The sequence below is a fragment of the Melozone crissalis genome, unplaced genomic scaffold, assembly GCF_028551555.1.
Source record: "Melozone crissalis strain CALT ecotype California unplaced genomic scaffold, PUWL_Pcris_2 ptg000042l_1, whole genome shotgun sequence".
NCBI lineage: Eukaryota > Metazoa > Chordata > Aves > Passeriformes > Passerellidae > Melozone > Melozone crissalis.
The window spans coordinates 58,253,921-58,272,513 of NW_026535820.1; the positions used below are offsets into that span (position 1 = coordinate 58,253,921).

The 18,593-nt window shown below is 40.7% G+C and overlaps 1 protein-coding gene across 9 annotated transcripts in view; it reads left to right on the top strand.

The window, feature by feature from the left end:
• HIVEP1 (HIVEP zinc finger 1) overlaps nt 1-18,593 on the top strand; it is a 130,838-nt gene that overhangs the window by 70,195 nt on the left and 42,050 nt on the right. The window lies entirely within an intron of this gene.

The following is an 18,593-nucleotide window of genomic DNA, read 5'->3' on the forward strand; positions in this document are numbered from 1 at the left end:
TAGCTGGGGTTGTGGGACACATCAGGAGATGCAGGACAAAAGTTTCTGGGGGGTGTGGATGCTCTGTACCAGCAATTGGAGTTGGGCTGCAACCCTGAGGGATATGTCCAGGTGCAGCAGCTGAGGAGTCTGGGATCCAGGGGTGGCTACTGGGCAGACTGAGTTTCTGAGCCAAGCTGCTGGTGAAATCCACCTTGGAGATGTAGAAATATTTCCATTAGTGAACCTTTGCCCTGCTTAGCCAGATCAAGGAGCAGGATAAGGTAGGAGTGCTCAGAGTGTCTGTCCAGGATCTGTATGTCCAGCCATATGTATGAATGTATGTATGTATGTTTGGGGGGCAGGGGGTTTGATATATGTCTCTCTTGGGGAAACGTTTTCAGCCTTGCTACTGGTTGGATCTGGGGGCATGGAGCAGCACCAGCCTCACTTCCTTGAGCTGCTGGATTTAGTAGAGATATCTTCTGGTATCTGGTGTCAGTGCTTTGGCTTTTTCTGGGTAGGCATTCACCTTTCAGTGATGGTGACCTGTGACACATCTGTGAACAGTGTTGTAAATTGTTGATGCTCTGTCCTGGAAGGTTTATTATCTTTCAAAACAATGAACTTCAAAACTTTTTAAAGATTAGAGAGCAGAAGACATACCCAAGTGGATCTCAGCAGGGTCTCTCTGGCCCAGCATTTGGCCTCCCATGGAGGGAGTAGGATGTACTGTTAAAGGATACCACATAAACCTGGCCAATTTCTTTAGTGTCTTCCCCTTATGAAGTCCACATACATTGAATTTAGGGATGTCTGCCTCATCCCTTTATTATCTAGACATTCATGGAGCTGTTATCTATGAGTACAGTTGATTAAATGCTACTTGCACCCAACATTTTCTGGCAGCAAGTTGCAGTAGTTCACTAGGAATAACGTTAAAAATACAGATTTTATCTTTTCTCCTCAATTTCTAATTTTCCTCCCATTTTCAACAGGAAACAGCCCTAGCTCAAGCACTGTGAATCGTTAAATAGCAGTTCTACACTCACCTTATCGACTGCTTTCACGATTTTGTAAATCTTGTCCATATTTTGCTCAGCTTTTTTCTCTCCTAACTTGTAGCTGGCTTCATATTTCAGAAGGTTTATTATAAACAGTCTCATATGAGCACTAGAACTGCTCTATGTATTTGTAAAAGGTGGAAGAGATAAAACATAAGTGGCTAGATAGCAGACCTTCAAATGTTTGTAGAGACTTTTAAACAAACTAGACCTTCTAGTAAGTATTTCTTATGCATTTCTATTTAGTGTGTCATAGATAAGTGGTATTGTCATCCAAATGTGAAAAACTTGGCAAGTAAGGTATAGCTGTCTGTTCTTGTTGCTGTTGGTCTCACAACATTAATACTGCTCTGGATGATTTTTTGTGATGGATGTGTTCAAGCTAAAGACAAGCTAACCTCTGCTCTTAGGCATTTGTTCTCACGTGTGGCCTGGTAAGGTCTTTGCATAAAGGAAGATAAATTCTCTAGGGTAAACTTAGCAATGTACTCTGAAAGGGATGGGATTACAAAGGTTTATGTGGTGGTAGCACTCAGCTTTCAAGCACCTCAGAATCAGAGAGAGATTTGACTTAACTTTTGGCTTCTAGCCTAAATTCTTATGGCTGGAAATTGAAAAATAAAAACTGATACATAAATAACAGAGGTAATAAAGTTAGTCTTTTCAAATTAAAACTGTCCTCTGCGCCTATGGGATTTTTTTAGTTTCTTACATGCCTGAATAGATCACATTCTTGGTAATATGAAGTAAACAAAATTATTTATTTGAAGCTTTAGACTCTGAAGGCTGCCGAAAAAAAGAAAATACATGTTTTGAGCTAAACAAGTAAACAAAAAATATGCACATATTCACATAAGTTATTGTAAATCACAATCCTGTGTATACAGATTCGTGTGAAGTATGACTGTATATTTTTCCTCTTGGTTAATTTATTTTGGTTTTCAGTTCATCTAGATCACTTTAGTTTTGTTTATTTCCTATCTGAAATTATTAAGAAATGTAATTTTGTGGAACTTATCATAAGTTAAGTGTTGCTCTGTCAGAGGAGCTGTCAGTGGCCCAATGTATTTGTGGGGAGGAGTTTTCCCTAAGTTTATTCGTGCTGAGTTTCTGCTGAGTAGCTTTGTGCTCTGATCAGTCATAACTTTGTACATGTTTGGGATTTAAGTTGAATTTAATTGACTACAGAAATATATGTATTTAACACCTCATTTTGTCATTAGCTATAGTAATCCAATTAAGTGCAAATTCGAGTAGAACTCAAGCACAAATGAGGCAGTAAATGGGCAGACATAGTTTTCAAGTTTGCACTTTGGTTATTTAGTATAAAGTTCCAACTGCTTTTTTGTTTTTTGAAGTGATAGTTCACAAATTATTCAAATGGCCTTGATTCAAATAACCACTTGAGGCCAGAAGCATGTTCATTAGGGGTTGTGCTCAGCTTCCTGCTCAGCAAGTGTGGAAGGTGGCTAATTCTCATGTAGGTTCATTTGCTCTCTGCTGCCCAGCTGCCACTCTGAATTTTCAGGAAGGGAAACTGTGCTTCCCCTTCTTTTTGCTGCTATTTCCCAACACTCTTTTACACCCTGGGTGTGCCCCTGTTTTGGGGCTGAATTTTGTCTTCTGACACATGTACAGGTTTAATTAATGTGACAGAGAAGGTCTTGCTCCACATGGTGTTCTTTAAAACCTAGAAGGGATGGTGAGCTTGAACTACTCAAAATCTCTCCTTGAGAATGCAGTTGAAGTTTTCCGTGGTGTGAGACTCAGTGGATATTGTGGGCTGGGAAACATTCAGGTGAATGCAGCTGCTTTATCTCTGGTCTGCCATTGGCCATCCTCCTAAGAAAGCCATTCCAAGGGTGTCTCTCTGTCTTCTCCCTTCCAGACAAGTCAAGTTCTGTCAGATTGTGATTACCACAGAGGCATCTGATTTGGTCATCCTCTGAAACAGTCCAGCCTCTGAAGTGCTGTAAGCATTTTGTTTCCTGCTTTAACCACTGCAGCAGTTCTTTGCCTGTCCCAGCACTCTGGGTCCTAGGTACATCAGTGCCACGAACACTGCCATTGTGTTCCTTAGGACTAGTGGAACTAACTTGGCTGTCTCCATACTTGGTGTCAGCAATGCTGACTGCCACCTAAATCTCTCTCTGCTTTTGGATGTTTGGGGAACATTCAGAACACTCAAGTTGGTGACAAACTCTAGCAGCACCAAAATATGCCAGAAAAAGGATGAAAGGTTTCCAAAAGGACCATCTCATCTCACTGGTAGGCAATACAGATGTATACTCTGTATTGCCTACCAATCCTGGGGTCTGCTGGGCTGTTTGGACTCCCATCATTTCAATTAACTGCTGTGTCACCAGAAGGGTCAATGATAAATTTCCAGGTAAGATGAAGATGGATTTCTTCCTTCTCCTTCTCATTCATGGCTGTTGTTGTGTCCTTAGGCTATAGGGTGGTCAGCAGTGGACTGGAGACATGCATGTGTTCATCAGCCTCACTGGAATTTAGACTTGCAGGCTTTCCTAAGTTGTTTGTCAGGTGTGAACTCATCCCTCTGAATAAGCTGCTGCCTATTGTTTGATCGAGTTTTTGACTTTCTGCAGTATCAAGGTTTAACCCCAGCTGGCAGCTAAGCCCCATACAGCCACTTGCTCACTCCCCCACAGTGGGATGGGGGAGAGAATCATAATAGTAAAAGTGAGAAAACTGGATAGAAATAAATGCAGTTTAATAGGTAAAGCAAAAGGCACTCAAGCAAAGCAAAACTAATAACTCATTTACCACTTCCTATCAGCAGGCAGGTGTTCTTCCATCTACAGGACAGCAGAGATCCACTGCCATTTGTCCAGCGACAAATTACATCATTCATGTCCACCTCCTTTTCCCCCAGCTTTATATGCTGAGCCTGATGCCATATGGTCTGGAATGTCCCCTGGGTCAGCTGGGGTCAGCTGTCCTGGCTGTGTCACCTCCCAGCTCCTTGTGCACCCCCAGCCCACTCTCTGGTGGAGTGGTGTGAGGAGCAGAAAAGGCCCTGACACTGCAAGCCCTGGTCAGGGGTAATGAAAACATCCCTATGTTACCATCCCTGTGTTCAGCACAAATCCAAAACACAGCTCCCTGTGAGCCTCTGAAGAATTTTGACTCTATCCCAGCCATAAATAGCACATGCAGGAAAGGGGGAGATTAGTGTACTGTTTGTACCTATTCAATAGGTAAAATTTTAAACAGGTTACTGATTGTCTCTGCAGGCTGTATATGGTATAACAAATCCATCCTAAGCTCATACTTCCAGACCTTCTTAAGGGTATGCAGGCATCTGCCAGTCTCTTCTCCCGATTTCTTCCCAGAAAGATACCTCTTTGTCTAGCTTCAAGAAAAGCCTTTTTTTTTTTCTTCTATGGATTTGAGGATTTGTGTCACACGCCACCTCAACAATTGCAGCTGACTTTGTTCAGACAAAGCATGGGAATAGTTACATCTTGAATTACACCTTTCCTTCAAGGTCTGTGCTCCATAGCATGAACGAGGAGGATCCATGTTGCGAGGGCAAAGTTTGTTGCAGCACACCTAGTCTCACCCTCAGAAAAGGCAATGCCATAAATAGCAGAAAGGAATAAGCTGTTACTTATGTTTCAGGTCAGTGCATTATGTTGGTCCTTTGCAGTTTGCCAGTTGTCATTTTGGAGTACTTACTTGAATTAAAGAGTCTGTGCTAAGGTCTATTTAACACCTATTTTGGTCTGTCATTTGCCTATCAATCAACTTGCTGTAGTTTCTCACTCCATCCTTTCCACATTCCTTAAAGACCTTTTTCGGTTTCTTGCCTTCAGCTGGAGGTGCAGGAATTTAAATACTAAGCTGTTCATTCTTCTGTGTCATCAGTTTCAGATCCTCAGCATAGCTGTTCACTTTCTAGTCTGTGAAATTGAACTTCTAAGTTGCTCTCACTTATTCCAGAGGCCATTTGTGGCAGATCTGTTTTGACGATAGCATTCCCTCTCAGAGGTACTGCAGTTTGTCCCTGAGACAGTAGCAGAATTTCATCCAGATCAGCTCTCTTTCCAGAGTCCTATGCTTTGATATTAGTAGAGCCTCTTCACCTTTATCTTGAGATACAGAAACATTGTTGACCAGTTCAAGAGTTTTGCTTGACTTATCAGTGATTGTTTGAATGGCTGGAGGTTCTGTCAGTGCTCACGAGAAACCACCTCAACAGAGCCATTCAAAGCCCTGGTCTGGACTCCAGCAAGGTCCAAGCAATTTCTGGGTGCTGTTGAAGTACATCTTTATTTCCAGCCTCTGTCATGGAGCTGCCTGAAATCTCCATCATCATTTTCGGTGGGTGCTAATCTTCTCTTGTGAGAAACAACTGCTCACTTTGAAAATTTAAAAAGGTTTATTAAACTTTTACAAAAATACAACAAAAGGACTATATAAGGAAAAATTCACAGCACTGGGAGCTGCCCTCATGGATTCCACATGGCCAGTTCATCTTCAAGATGGATGCTCAGTCTTTTATACCTTGGGGGTTGCATCAAGCAGCCCTGGCCCCTCCCAAAGTCTGCCAGTCAGCTCTTCTTTGCCATTTATCGGTGGTTACTGCTTTCTTGCAATTTAACTGGAGATCAGGTGTTGCCATGCCACACCCCCTAAGCACCAAGCTTTTCCATTCCCAACTGCCCCAGGTAAGGGATACATGTGCACACCTTCTGTCTACCTGTCCTAGACAACCCAGGCTGTCTGATGGTCACAATACAGGGGGGGAAAGGGAACTATGGGGAGAGCAGAGGCCATCTAAACTACAATAACATAACTCTACTCAATAAAGCTTTTCTTAATATTCACACAATAGTTATCCCTTAATTGCGAGAGCCATTTGCCTCATTATCCATCTGTAACATCTCAGAAGCCTAAAGGTTGAAGCAGTGTTTGGTGGAGTGGCTCTGTAGTCACTGTTGGTGTGCAGAACATGACCCTCCATTTGCTTCCTTCAGTCCCAGTATAGCTGTGTGGAACCACCCCTGGAGTGAGTGGACCTTTGAGCTGTCGTGCACAGAAAGAGGAAAGAAAGGAGAGATTGCATTCACCACCAAGTACTCTCTGAGATGCACAATCCACATGCACATATGTTCCTCTCCCACACTTGCAGTCCCTTCAAAGCAGTGTGTTGGCATGGAGGAGAGACAACCAGAATTAAATGCCCTCTACCTTGTTTGCCCATCTGCTGGTTTTTTAACTGGAATGTTATTTTTCTAGTAAACTGAACAGCACTGAGATTTGAGTGAGAAGATTTGTCTTTATAAATGTGAGCATGAGACTTTAGTTCACAAATATATGTTCTGCCACAGATTGATGGTAGACATATTTTGTATCATGAGAGTTTTTCCTAACCCTCCCCGCTTTATCATCCCTCTTGTTCCATGAATGCATGTTGTTGACAAAATCATAGAGGGAGTTTGAAATCAATTATTATAAATATGCCAGCATTCTGCTTAGATAAACAAAGCATTGGTTATGTCTTACCTTAAAGATTGCTGCTGTTTTCATGTTGTCATGTCCCAGCTTACAGATGACTCTCACCAGCCCACCATCTGGCCCCAAAGGAGCAGCCAGGTACCTTCCCTCCTCTCCCCTCCTCACAGGCACTCCCACTCCTGCCTTCTGCCACTATACCTCTCCAAAAAAACAGGTGGGAGCACTTCGTGCTGGAGATGTGCCCTGCTCCCTAGGCCATCACAGAATCATAGAATGGTTTGGGTTGGAATGGACCTTAAAGATCATCTCGTTCTAGCCTCTTCCAAACCCCTTCCATGGGCAGAAACACCTTTCACTAGACTGGGTTTCTCAAAGGCTTATCAAGCCTGGCATTGAGCACAGCCAGACAGCTGCAGTCAATACCATATTCTTTCACTTGGGGGAAATAGGAAGTGGAATGAGAAGGGGAAGTATCAGGCAAAAATCTGGAAATGGGATGTTTAACAATTTGCATGTTTTGATCTACTAGCTTAGTGTGACGTCATCTTCCTCAGATGTTTCCTTGAATTTTTCCAGGAGGTGTGCAGGCACAGGAGCTCTCTGGATGCTTTGCTGCTGTGTAGTACCAGTGTAGTAACATTAGTCCAAAACATTTTCTTTCCATTTTGTACTTGTAGGAAACTGTCTTACTTTTTGGGCAAGGTACACAACCAAGATCCAGAGTTTCATTTGATTCTTTTCATCTTCTCATCCTTATCTTCACCAACCCTATGGGTGAGAAATGTAGTCATTTTAAATGGAGGTATATAATCTTCAAAAATTGCAAATTACAGTAATGTCATGTTTGTTACTTAATGCTGATGAGAGGATTAGCTTTTTTAATTTTTTTTTTACCTACACCAGAACTGCCTAGCTTTTATTTTCCAAGTGTTCAAAACTACCACTTAGCAGTGGGATTTCGAGCAATTCACTTGTGCATTTTCCTGGTACCTGATTTCATAAAGCATTTTGTATCTGCATTTAAATATGTCAATACATCTGTCTAAGAGATGATTTATTTAAATTGTGCTCTGTGTCAATATATAAGGCTTTCATTCAAGACTGAAATGTCTTCCTAAAATATTTACATCAACTCAGACATCTATGGTTGGCTTAATGCAGGAACTATTCATGTCTATAGCTCATGTTGTACAAGATCTCACATTTTCATAAAGTCACATCTATTCTTGAAATCTCTGATGTTTTCACATTGAAGGAACATTGCATACTGCTAATAACAACAGTGACAACTTGAAAGGTCCCTTCTGTTTTCAGGCACATTCAATAGGGGGGTTTGTGCCCACGAAGAACAGTGAAAAAACTCTCCTGACTTCTGCAGGAACAGAAATAGTCTCTGATATCATTTAACCTCATTTTTCTTTGCTCTTGTCTTCAATGGTTAAGTACATTTTAATGTCCCCACTTAGCCAGTGGGGACAAACTGATAAAAATGGAGATATTTACGTGTTCTGTGCTCTGAGAGACAACGTTAGAATATGGGCTTAACCCAGGGAAGTTTTCCGGCTCCTGTAGACCTCCTGCATTGTGAGTCAATGTCTGTATCTGTTATTTCTATTTTAGTTTTCTTCTGTTAGTACATTTCATTTAGACAACTAGCAGATGAAATCTGCTTGGTATATCCACTGCTGGTGCTAGACATAGCAAGAGCTGGTGTTGTTTTGACAGGCAGACAAACAGATTTACAGTTTTAAATTGAAAATTTCATCCTTTGGAGCTATTAGGAGAACTTGGTTAAAACATTAATGGGATATTAAAGTGATAGTATTTTGACTTCTTCTGACAAGTATGGCAAATTTTCTGAGTGACAGTTCAGCAAAAGAGATTCCAACCTGCAAGTACAATTTTCAAAGGGACATTTTACAAACTGACATTATAAAACAATCATTGGAAAAGCATCTTCCTGATAGTAAATGGAAAGTATCTATTCCAAATCCACTGTACAGTACATTGTTAAATTGGGGGCAATGTTTTCAGACACAGCAACATTCTGAGCTTAGTCCTACTTTAATGAATAGAAGGATTTCTTTCAACTTTATAGAATCTGAGACCACAACAAGTTCATTTTTGTGGTGGGAGGATGCTGAGCTAACAAACTGGCTAATTTGTGAGCATACCTACACACACGCGCGTAGTGAATTCAAAAGGGTGCTAATTTTAGCTGATGTGATCTGGGAGCAAGCCAGTTGTGGAAATGCAAGGTTTTTACTTGTTAGCTTCCTTGCAATCTGCCTTGCGTATGAGTAATGAGTGGTTTTTTTCATGTTTTTCTGATACTCCCTTAGCTCGGAGAGTTGTTAGTTTCCTTTGGTCTGCTTCAGAAGGGAAAATATAATATACAAATGGATGAGTGATGAATTGGATTAAATGTACCACTCTCTGGTAATGATATGCTTATGGGCTGACCTGCATGGATCCTTTCCCAGGAATCTCCTTGAACGTGTGGATGTGTGAGAGGGTAAAAAGAGAGACTGTGCACATCTATGGATAAAGGGCAGGTGAGGCTGGGGGAAGGACTCTGAGTAGCTTGGAACTGGGGCTTCCCACTGATGCTGAAGGAAACCTACCCTGGGGAGATCATCGTTTCCCTCTGCAGCATGACAAAACCTCAATCTGGATATTCCTTGGTTAGGACATTTCTCACTTCTAGATTTCAGTCAAATGGACTTGATTACTCTACTTCTGTCACGTTCACAGCACCATTTAGTCCCAAAGAAAGATCTGCTGTGTGGGACTTTTCCTGCTCTCTATGCCAAACCTCCTAGTCCTTTCTCTGTCTTTAAATAAGGTTAGGTGTGAGCTCTTTCCTACTCTTCATTCCTGGTGAGTTACTACAGGCGGTATGGAAATTGCTCCATTTGATCCCTGCTTTTCAAATGGAAGATTATGTTAAAGAAATGCAGAGAATGTGGCTAAGGAGCTTGTTCTGTTTGAACATCATTATGTGCAGGGATGGTTTAGTAAACATCTTGTTCCTTTCATTTCTGTTTTTTCTCCCCAGACTCATGTTTGGATATTTTGTATTCAGTGTCTCATCTGACCATGTAGCAGTTGCTCTCTGCTGAAAACCCTTACACTGGCTGCTGTTTCATGAACCTGTCTACCATTCTGTTTTCACGGCCTTTCTTCTTCAGCGGTGTTAGAGGTGGAAGTTCTTCTAATAATTTGTTAACCAAACCCTGACTTTCCAGTAACAACTGGATATCCTTAAATTACAAACAGGTACTTTCGTTGCGAAACTGTTGACAACATTGCCTGATACTCAAGGAAAATTTCTGGATATCCCTGAGATATTTTAGTTAATTTCTGGCAGTGTAGTTTCTTTAACTATTTATATTTAAGTAGCTTTTATTTTCACATGGATAATTAGGTGGAACTGGTTTCTGCTTTGGCTTTGATTGGGAGCTCATTAATATGTCTTTTGGGAGGCATCCTGTCTCTTTTTGCTTGTCTTTGGAGTGCCCAAGCAAGAAAGAACTTCTCAGGCTGTGATTGCTGGTGATGTGAGTTATCATAGCATTGTCTTGCCACTTATTCATAGTCAATGTGCTTTATCTTAAGTAAGCACTTAAAATGTGATTACTTTTCTTAGATTGGTATGAAGGGTTCTGTGTAGTTTAGGAATATAGAGCTGTTAAAGGGCTATAATGCAGAGCCAGTACATGAATGCCACAGGGCTACTTAATATAGCAAATATTTTAAATTTTTTGCAGGATGTTTAAAATTCTGTAGTATATGCCCTTGCTGAATTTTCATACATTGCCATTTCATGGGTGTAGTAAGGCATTAACCATAGCCTGTGTGGTCAGTGTCTGCTGGTTTTGCATTGCTTTCCTCCGTCTTTCAATGTCAAGTCTTAAGAAACTTCTAAGTGATTCAGCCTCTGCTGGTTTCTTACACCATAATGGTGGGAAATCTTGATCAGTATCAAATGTCATGTTTCATTTAATGTGTGTCTTGCTGGGCAGGAAATTAGTTCTTTTTGGGGGAAAAAAAAATCCTATTTCACTTTGGTCAGAGGTTTTCAGATATGTCGAAGTGTTGCATTTGATTGCTGTTTGCATATGGACATTGGAATGTCTCAGTTGAGGTTCTCATATTACCTCAATTGTCAGATGTTTATTGTTGTTTGATCTTCATGGTCTTCCTCATCAAGCATACTGATTTTATGGCTAAAAATCTGCTGGTTGGCTAAAAATCTGCTGGTTGTTACTTTCTTCACTTGAGATGCTAGATGCACTAAATGAAACCAAACTGTTTTAAAGAAGGTATTTCTTGGTCCTGTTAGCTTGGGCAGTTATGTCCTTTACACCCCATCAGAAGTCAAGGGTGGCTTGATGTGAGTAGCCATGCCTTGAAAAGGTGCCGCAGGGAAGACAGCCCCAGACTGCAGCTTATCGTTTCCTCTTTACCTGTCCCAAGGCCAAACAAGGGTTGGCAGGCTCTCACATCTGAGATGAAACTGTATCATGGGAGAGCTTCCTGATAAGTGCAAGCCCTGTGCCTGAGGGCAAAGGTGTCTCCCTTTGCTTACGCTAAAATGTTATTGCACAATTTATAAAGCTAATCCGCTCTGCCCTCGCAGGGGTATTTCACCATGTGTGATGACTAGCCCAGAGGACACCTTTGTCGCTGGAACCTTTAAACATGTCAGTTGCAGTATTTCACTTGTGAGGTTATGTGTATTCCTATTTCTTGGGGAGGAACCTTTTACGGTTTGAATTAATTACTGGATCATATCTGTATCTCTTCATTGTAGCTTCAATCAGTCCAGAACATTATTCTCCCCTTTCAGCTTCAATGTAATTTTGCAACTTAAACACTGGTGAGGGAGGTCCTGAAACCTGGGGGCTGAGGAGCGCCTTGCTGACTCCCACACCAGCTTCTATCTCCCTCACAGGAGAAATATAGGCAGGCCTATTATTTCAGGGAAACATTACTCAAAGACAAGAAATACTCCTTCCTTTCCTCAGTGTTACCTTCATAGGTAACATACCTTTACAATTCAATCCTGTAAATATGGAATTAGTGGAAACAATAGATTGTGTAGTTTAAGCTTTGCCATTTGTACTAAACATTACTAAATTATATTTGCCAGTTCTTAGCAATTGCTTATGTTTGATAGCCAGCACTATGGGTATCTCTTGGAATGTCTGTAGTTGAAAACCACAAAATTCCATATTAGCAGAATGTTTTTATATTGCATTGATTTTGTTGAGGTACCTGTTAGTTTTGCCATTAGTAAGATGAAATGTTAACAGAATTTAGTTGTGGGATTTGTTCCATGATAGAAATTGCAAATGGGTAAAGGAATTAAGCAAAAAGGAAAATAGAAAAGCAGGATTCCTGGGGTTGCTGTTCCTGGTGTAGCAAGAGAAGTATCATTGGTGTGCATTCTGATCATGATGACTTAACAAGATGAAGACCTGTGGAAGCATGCAAGCAGTGTCTTGGGTATGAACATAAGCAAAAGTACTTTGCAGGCATTCAGCTTTATCTATTCCAATCTCATAACAATGGAAACTCTGATAACTATGATAAAATGGCTTCTATTATAGAGTTGGGGACAAGGGGACACTGTTTCCCACAGTATTGCTGTATCCAGGTGAGGTTGGTAAGGCCTGGCTAGGTGGACAACCAGAGGAGCATTTCAGCAGGTACAAATGCACAGCCCTGCACCCAGGCAGGAGGAGACCCAGGCTGGGGACTGACAGGCCAGGAGCAGCTCTGTGGAAAGGCCCTGGGGTTATGGTGGGCAGCATCTGGGCACCCGCTAGCAGCACACCTGGCTGCAGGGGAGACCATAGCATCCTGGGCTGCATGGACGAAAGCATGACCAGATCAGGAGAATGAATGATCTGCCTCTACTCAGTGACCCTTAGATCACTTTCAGATGCTCCGGTTATACCAGCAGCACCCCACTCTCCCCGGTGCAGGAGGAACATCAGAAAACTGCAGTGAGTTTGGTGTTGAGGCAGCACAGCCATCAGGGCTGGAGCATTTGCACTCTGAGGAGAAGCTGAGGAACCAGGGCTCGTTCAGGCTTGAAAAAAGGTGGTTTTGGAGGTGGTTATCATGGAGTCAGATGTCATGATGGAGAATGGTGAGAGGATGAGACGCTATAGGAACAAGTTGAAACAAGAGTGATGCAGACTGGCTTGTTCCCCAGGAAGACAGTCAAGCAGTGGAAAATGTTGCTCACAGAAGCTGTGTAGACTGTCTCCTTGGAGGTTTCCAATACTTTATAGTTCAAAGCCCTATGGACTCAGGTCTGATCCCATAGCTGGCCCTGATTTGAGCAGGAGGCTGGATTAGAGATTTTCTGAGGCCCCTTCCCAAATGAATTGTTTTGTGATGGTATGAAATACCAATTTTCAGGTTGGAAAATTCACTCAGTGGCAGAGGAACTGAATGTGATTTCTTGGTGTGTATCAATCAATATATATTTTTCTCAACAATTACTTTTAACATATGAACTTGAGAAACACTGATTTTATGGGCTTGCCAGGGTGTGATGGTAGAGGGCATTAAAATTTAATTTGACTTTACAAAAATGTGTGCTGTCATTGAAGTTAGTGGCACTACTCAAATAGGTGCAGGTACTACATTTTAGCACCTTTCCTGGAGCTTGTGTTAGTAGGATATTTAGTATTTTGTTTAATAATGAGAAATTATGCTGATAAAATAGTCATTCCAGTATAAAAGTCTGGTGGAAATGACTCTTGAAAGAGGACTGGGGACCCTGTGCCTGACAGCCAGTACAATGCCTTTTATGGGTCACATATCAACATTGTCTGTTAAAAACACCAAGAAAAATAATCATGTGCTCACAGTGTGAAATCCTGAAGCTGTACTCACTTTATACATGCTATATGGAATCATCTGCTGTTGGCTGGTATGAACAAAAGGACAAATGTTGGCACAGATGAACACTTGATCCAATCCCTGTCATACTGCCTTAGCCTTTGAATGTCAAAGCTCCTCCTTACTTTTCTTTTTAATTAATCTGTGTTAAAATGTGCTTTACATACAAATCCAGTGTTTTTAAGGGTCTGCTCTTGATATATTTGGACTGGTGTTCTCAGTAATAAAAGTCCATAAACATGCATTAATCCTGCTGACAGGGCCTTTCAAATAGCACTGCTGGCTTGGAGTGCCCCAAGTTCTGTCGCTTGCCTCCTGACCTCTGAAACAGGGAGCAACCACCCTCTGGCCACTTCATGAAGCCTGAAATTAGGCGCTGAAATAAGACTGTTCAAATAGTTTTGCTTTAAAATATGATTTTATTAGTACTTAAAATTAAGCATAGCACTTGTGTTAATCATGTTCAAATCTTCGTGTTGACTTGTTGGCTGTGAACATTTTCATAGTTGTATGGGTCGGTTATGTAATCAAGGTTTTGTTGTTAGGGAAAATATTTATGGCTGTACTTAACACATAGGAAGTGGTATGAAGTTAAAAGGTAACTTATTAAAAAAAGAACATTTATGCATAAATGCAGCAAGTTAGTCCTTGCTGCATTTAATGTGAGTTCTGGTAGCCTTATATTTGCCAGCAAATATTTTATTTCTTATTTCTTTATTTCATAATCATATTCTTTACTTATTCATGGAAACAGATCCAGTGAGGTGATTCACGAGTGCTTTTGATAGTTTTGGTGAAATCAAAATTAAAGTGTATGTAAAGCTTAGCTTAAATCAAAATAAAGTCTTTAGTAACAGTCTCTCTCTTTTGGGGACCCTTCCATCTTTGGATCACTAGCATTGCTGGGTGTCACAGTAACCTCTTAGCCATTCATTTAAGACATCAATTAGTAGTTGAAGAATTTGAAAAGAGACTTGGTCTTACTTGCAGTGCCCTGAGAGCCAAAATACAGATTAGGAGCTAAAAGATCAGGCACTTGGATTTTAAAGTCTGGTCTTTGTGTGGGAGCCAACCATGATTTTTTTTAAATTCTGCAATGTGAAGTGAATACATGTGATGAAAATCGTGGCACTCATTGGATTGCAGGGATAGATAGTGATTGCTTGCTCCATGTCCACAGGATGGCACTGAGGGAGAAGGGAGTGGTGCGCTTCCTTGGTTCCCTCTTATTCTCTCCTTTAAGTTCAAGCCTGTAGCTCTATTAGAAGGGAGAGAAAGAGAGTGGGTGTTAAAATAACATGTAGGCTTTGAGACAGGCAGTTCTGGAAGCTACTTAAACAAAACCATTGAGATCATTTTGTCAAGACACTGTCTGGTTCACCAGTAAATGCTTTAAAAGCAAAAAATCAGATCACTTATAACTTCCCTTGTTTGCTGTGTGAGTTACTCTGCAGATTGCTATCTGCACCATCACACCTGTGTTCTGTTGTTCTATTTCCTGTGCATAGAGCGAAGCGCATCAGAGAAATTGTAGGTGAACAAAATCATGTTTAGAAACATCAGCTTTCTCTTGTCATGTTTTGAGTGCAGAATTCAGGCTGAAGCAAAGGAATTAAGTGGAGAATCTTGAGAGCAGGGAGAACAAAGCCAACCAGGCAAAGCACAAAGAGATGCTCTGGTGTCCCTGGAATGTGAAAAGTGAGGTATTGAGCACAGTGGCATTGTCCCCTCTTCTCCTGGCCTGGGTAACTTAATCCTATTTGATGTAATACAGCTTATGAGAAAAGTTCTGTTTTGACATCTGATTGAGGTGACAGCAGTTCTCAAAAATACCACTTCACCCCCAGAAGAAATGGGAAATTACCACTGAATGATGAGAATGGCTGGGTGACTGCAGAGGGGGTGAGCAGAGCACATGGCATGGCTGGGAGAGAAAGAAAAGCAGATCAACTTCATACTTTTTTTTGCACATCAGGATGTTTTTACACTCTTTTTGTTCAATGTCAGTTTGTGGATGTACACGGAAGGTACACGGAAGGCCCTGGCAAGTCATCACACTCCTGAAAGTTGCAAGGCAGAGGAGTCTTTAGCATTTGGGGATCAATGCTTTCTGCCAGTTTTGTTGATGCCTCTGGAAACACTGATGCAGTTGACCTTTGTGCAATCATGTAGCTGTAGATGAAGAAACGTGCAGTGAAATATCTTCAACATAAACTGGGAATACAAAGAAGAGACTTATACAAAAAGAATGGCAAGCTAAAAAATAAGTGAAGCAGAGTTGTTGGTAGTTCCTTTTTTTCTCCAGATATGCCAAAAATTTGGTTATTAGCAAACATAAGGTGAATATTTCCATTAAGAATAATAATAAAGATTTCTAAATTATCCAGGGGTAGGGTAGAAGACAGGACTTAAACATTTTTTAAACCATGTAAAGTCGTTGTCAAGTAAGTACATTTTACAAGATTTTATACACAGGTACACTGAAGCAATTCCTTGACTCCATCTCTGGGATCAGAAAATCTGTAGAGGCAGAAATACAAACAAGAAATTAGTTCTCATGATTTCTGTAGACTGGAATTTTATTGGTATAGAAGCAGCACAATTATAGTGAAGACTGAAAAAAACCTTTTTCTGTATGTAATGCAATGCATAGCTTGCCTTTGTTTATTCTTTTTTCTTTTCTTTTCAATTTCCCAAACAATTTTTAAACTTTGGCATGTGTTGAACTGCATTTTATGAAGTAAAGCAGTAAAGATACTATGGAAAATTCTGATCTTGTTATTCAAAGTGAGTAAATCTTTTTAATTGCTTGTTGATAGATTAGAGATACATTTTTACTTCCCTTAAGGCTTTTGTAAGCCACATTATATCTTTCAGCTGTGTTGGTTTCCAGTTCACCAGTACATTGTGCAGGTTGAATATCCTTGTTCCTTGGCACTGTACAGTTGAAACCCAGAAACAGTAGCTTTGAATATTCCAATATATCAGGAAACACCACATAATTTGATTGTTCAATTGCTGCAGTATGAAACAGCTTAGTCTTTTTTGTGTACATTTGCTTGGATGTTTGCAATTCATGGCACTCTTAACTTTCCTAGCTGTGTAATCTGCCCAGCTCTTCCTGTAGTGCTCCGGTACAAACACCAGCAGTGTGATGGGTGTGGGGGCGTGATTGTGACAGCACAAAAGCTGCAGCATGTGCATAAAAGGAACCAAATCACTTATGTGCAATTAACATGGCCATGTTTCAGAGAGATCGCCAAACCATGGCTAAAAGCATGCTTTTATGTAATTACCTTGTTATTTTCTCTTTGATTTGTATAAACCTGGTTTTTGTTGTTATTGAAGAAAAAACATCGCAGTAGACTATGAACTGTAAAGAATTCACCCTTAATAATATGAACAATAAGTTATTAGTTTAAGTCACTATTAAATTGTGAAGCAATGGAAACTACAGGACATTGTGATGGAAGACAGCTTGGCTTTGAGTATGTTAAATCCAGCCTAATAGGAATAGGTTTTTATGATACAGCAATAAATCTGAAGTTCATTTAAAGGTTAAGTGAACAATTACCACAGAAATTTCTTTCTGGATGCCCAAGAGGAGCACAAAGTTACCAGAACTAGGAGCCAGTAGTTCTGGCAAGGGATTCAAGCATCTCCTTCATGGGACTGATGAATGTAGCAAAACACTCTTGCTCTTCATAGGTAAGCTTTCTCTAGTAGGGCTGGGAGAGGTGTGGGCGAGGTTCTGCGGAGATTCCACACTTGCAATGAATTATGTGTGCTGTAGTTTCACCCCAGCCAGCAGCAAAGATTCTATTCTAGCCACTGTAAAGAACATTAACTACCCCAGCCAAAACCAGCACATTGTGTGATATGTAGTCTTTAATCTTTCAGTTTGCAGAGTAATTGAATATCCATTCACCCTAACTGAATATATGTGTATAATTAAGTTGGCATTGAGGCAGATTTTAGGTTTTGAAATTCCAGGTATCTGGCATTACCACACATCCCAGTTGGGTTGTGCTCTGGCATGGAGACAGCATAACATCTTTGGTTTTTTCCCTACTGGTCACTTTGCATTCTCTTGTGCTAGGCAGGCTTTAAGCATGGCCTGGATTTTCTCTAAATGGAACAGGAATTTCACTCTGGATTCATCAGCTGCAGTATCTCTTGTCAGATGCACACAATGCATTGGCTTTCCTCCCACCACAGTATGGAATTCAGCTGGTGTTTCTGCAAGAGCACAGTGTGTGCCAGTCCAAGGGGCTGTAGGGTTGATGAGTACTGGGAAATCTGAGATTCTTCCACATGCCTCCTTGACAGTGAGAATTTCATCCCTTTATGTGTTGCTGTAAGGCTGTTCTTCACCTAGAACTGCACATAAACCTCTGTTCCTGAGTTACTCATGCAGGAAAAACTGCTTGGGGTTACTCAGTGCTGCTTCCCAAAATGTGTGTGTCTGAACCTTCCCAGAGCCATCAATCACGTCAGATTCCTCTTTTGCTATTAATATTTGCAGTCAGACAAGTAGGGGGTTTGCTAACAGCATGATGAAGGAGTTGTTAAAGCCTAAAAAAGTGAATTTACATCCATTTAATATTTATCTTCCTCTGCCCTACCAGTGATGCTAGTGGAGGCAGTGGCTCTGACTATGTTAGGATAGAAGTAAAACAAAAACAAATTAGCTGATAGATGATTCTACATTTGAGGTAGACAAGGACATGTAACTTGGGTATCCACTAAAAAAAAGGCTTCTGTGTATCAACACTGAAATTCAATCTATTTGTGGTTTTTGTTATAGAGGGAATTGGACTGTCTACAAATACAAGTGCTTCCTACAAAATTATTCTGCTGAATAATGCTCCAATTCATTTGCTATTCCCAACCCCCCTGAAACTCTGCACGCATATCTGCTTAAAATCAGCAACAAGTGTAGCTAGTAATGAAATAATTCAAATTTAGTTTATTTTGTTTCATGATGCACAAATAGGAAGTCATTTAAGTGTGACTGATTGTATTCATCTGCAGTAGCTGCTCATCTGAAATGCTATTGAAATTCAGTAATTGGAGCTCTGAAATACAGTATTTGACAGATGGTGTGGGTGGTTGTGCCATTTCCATGATAAATCTACTTACAAA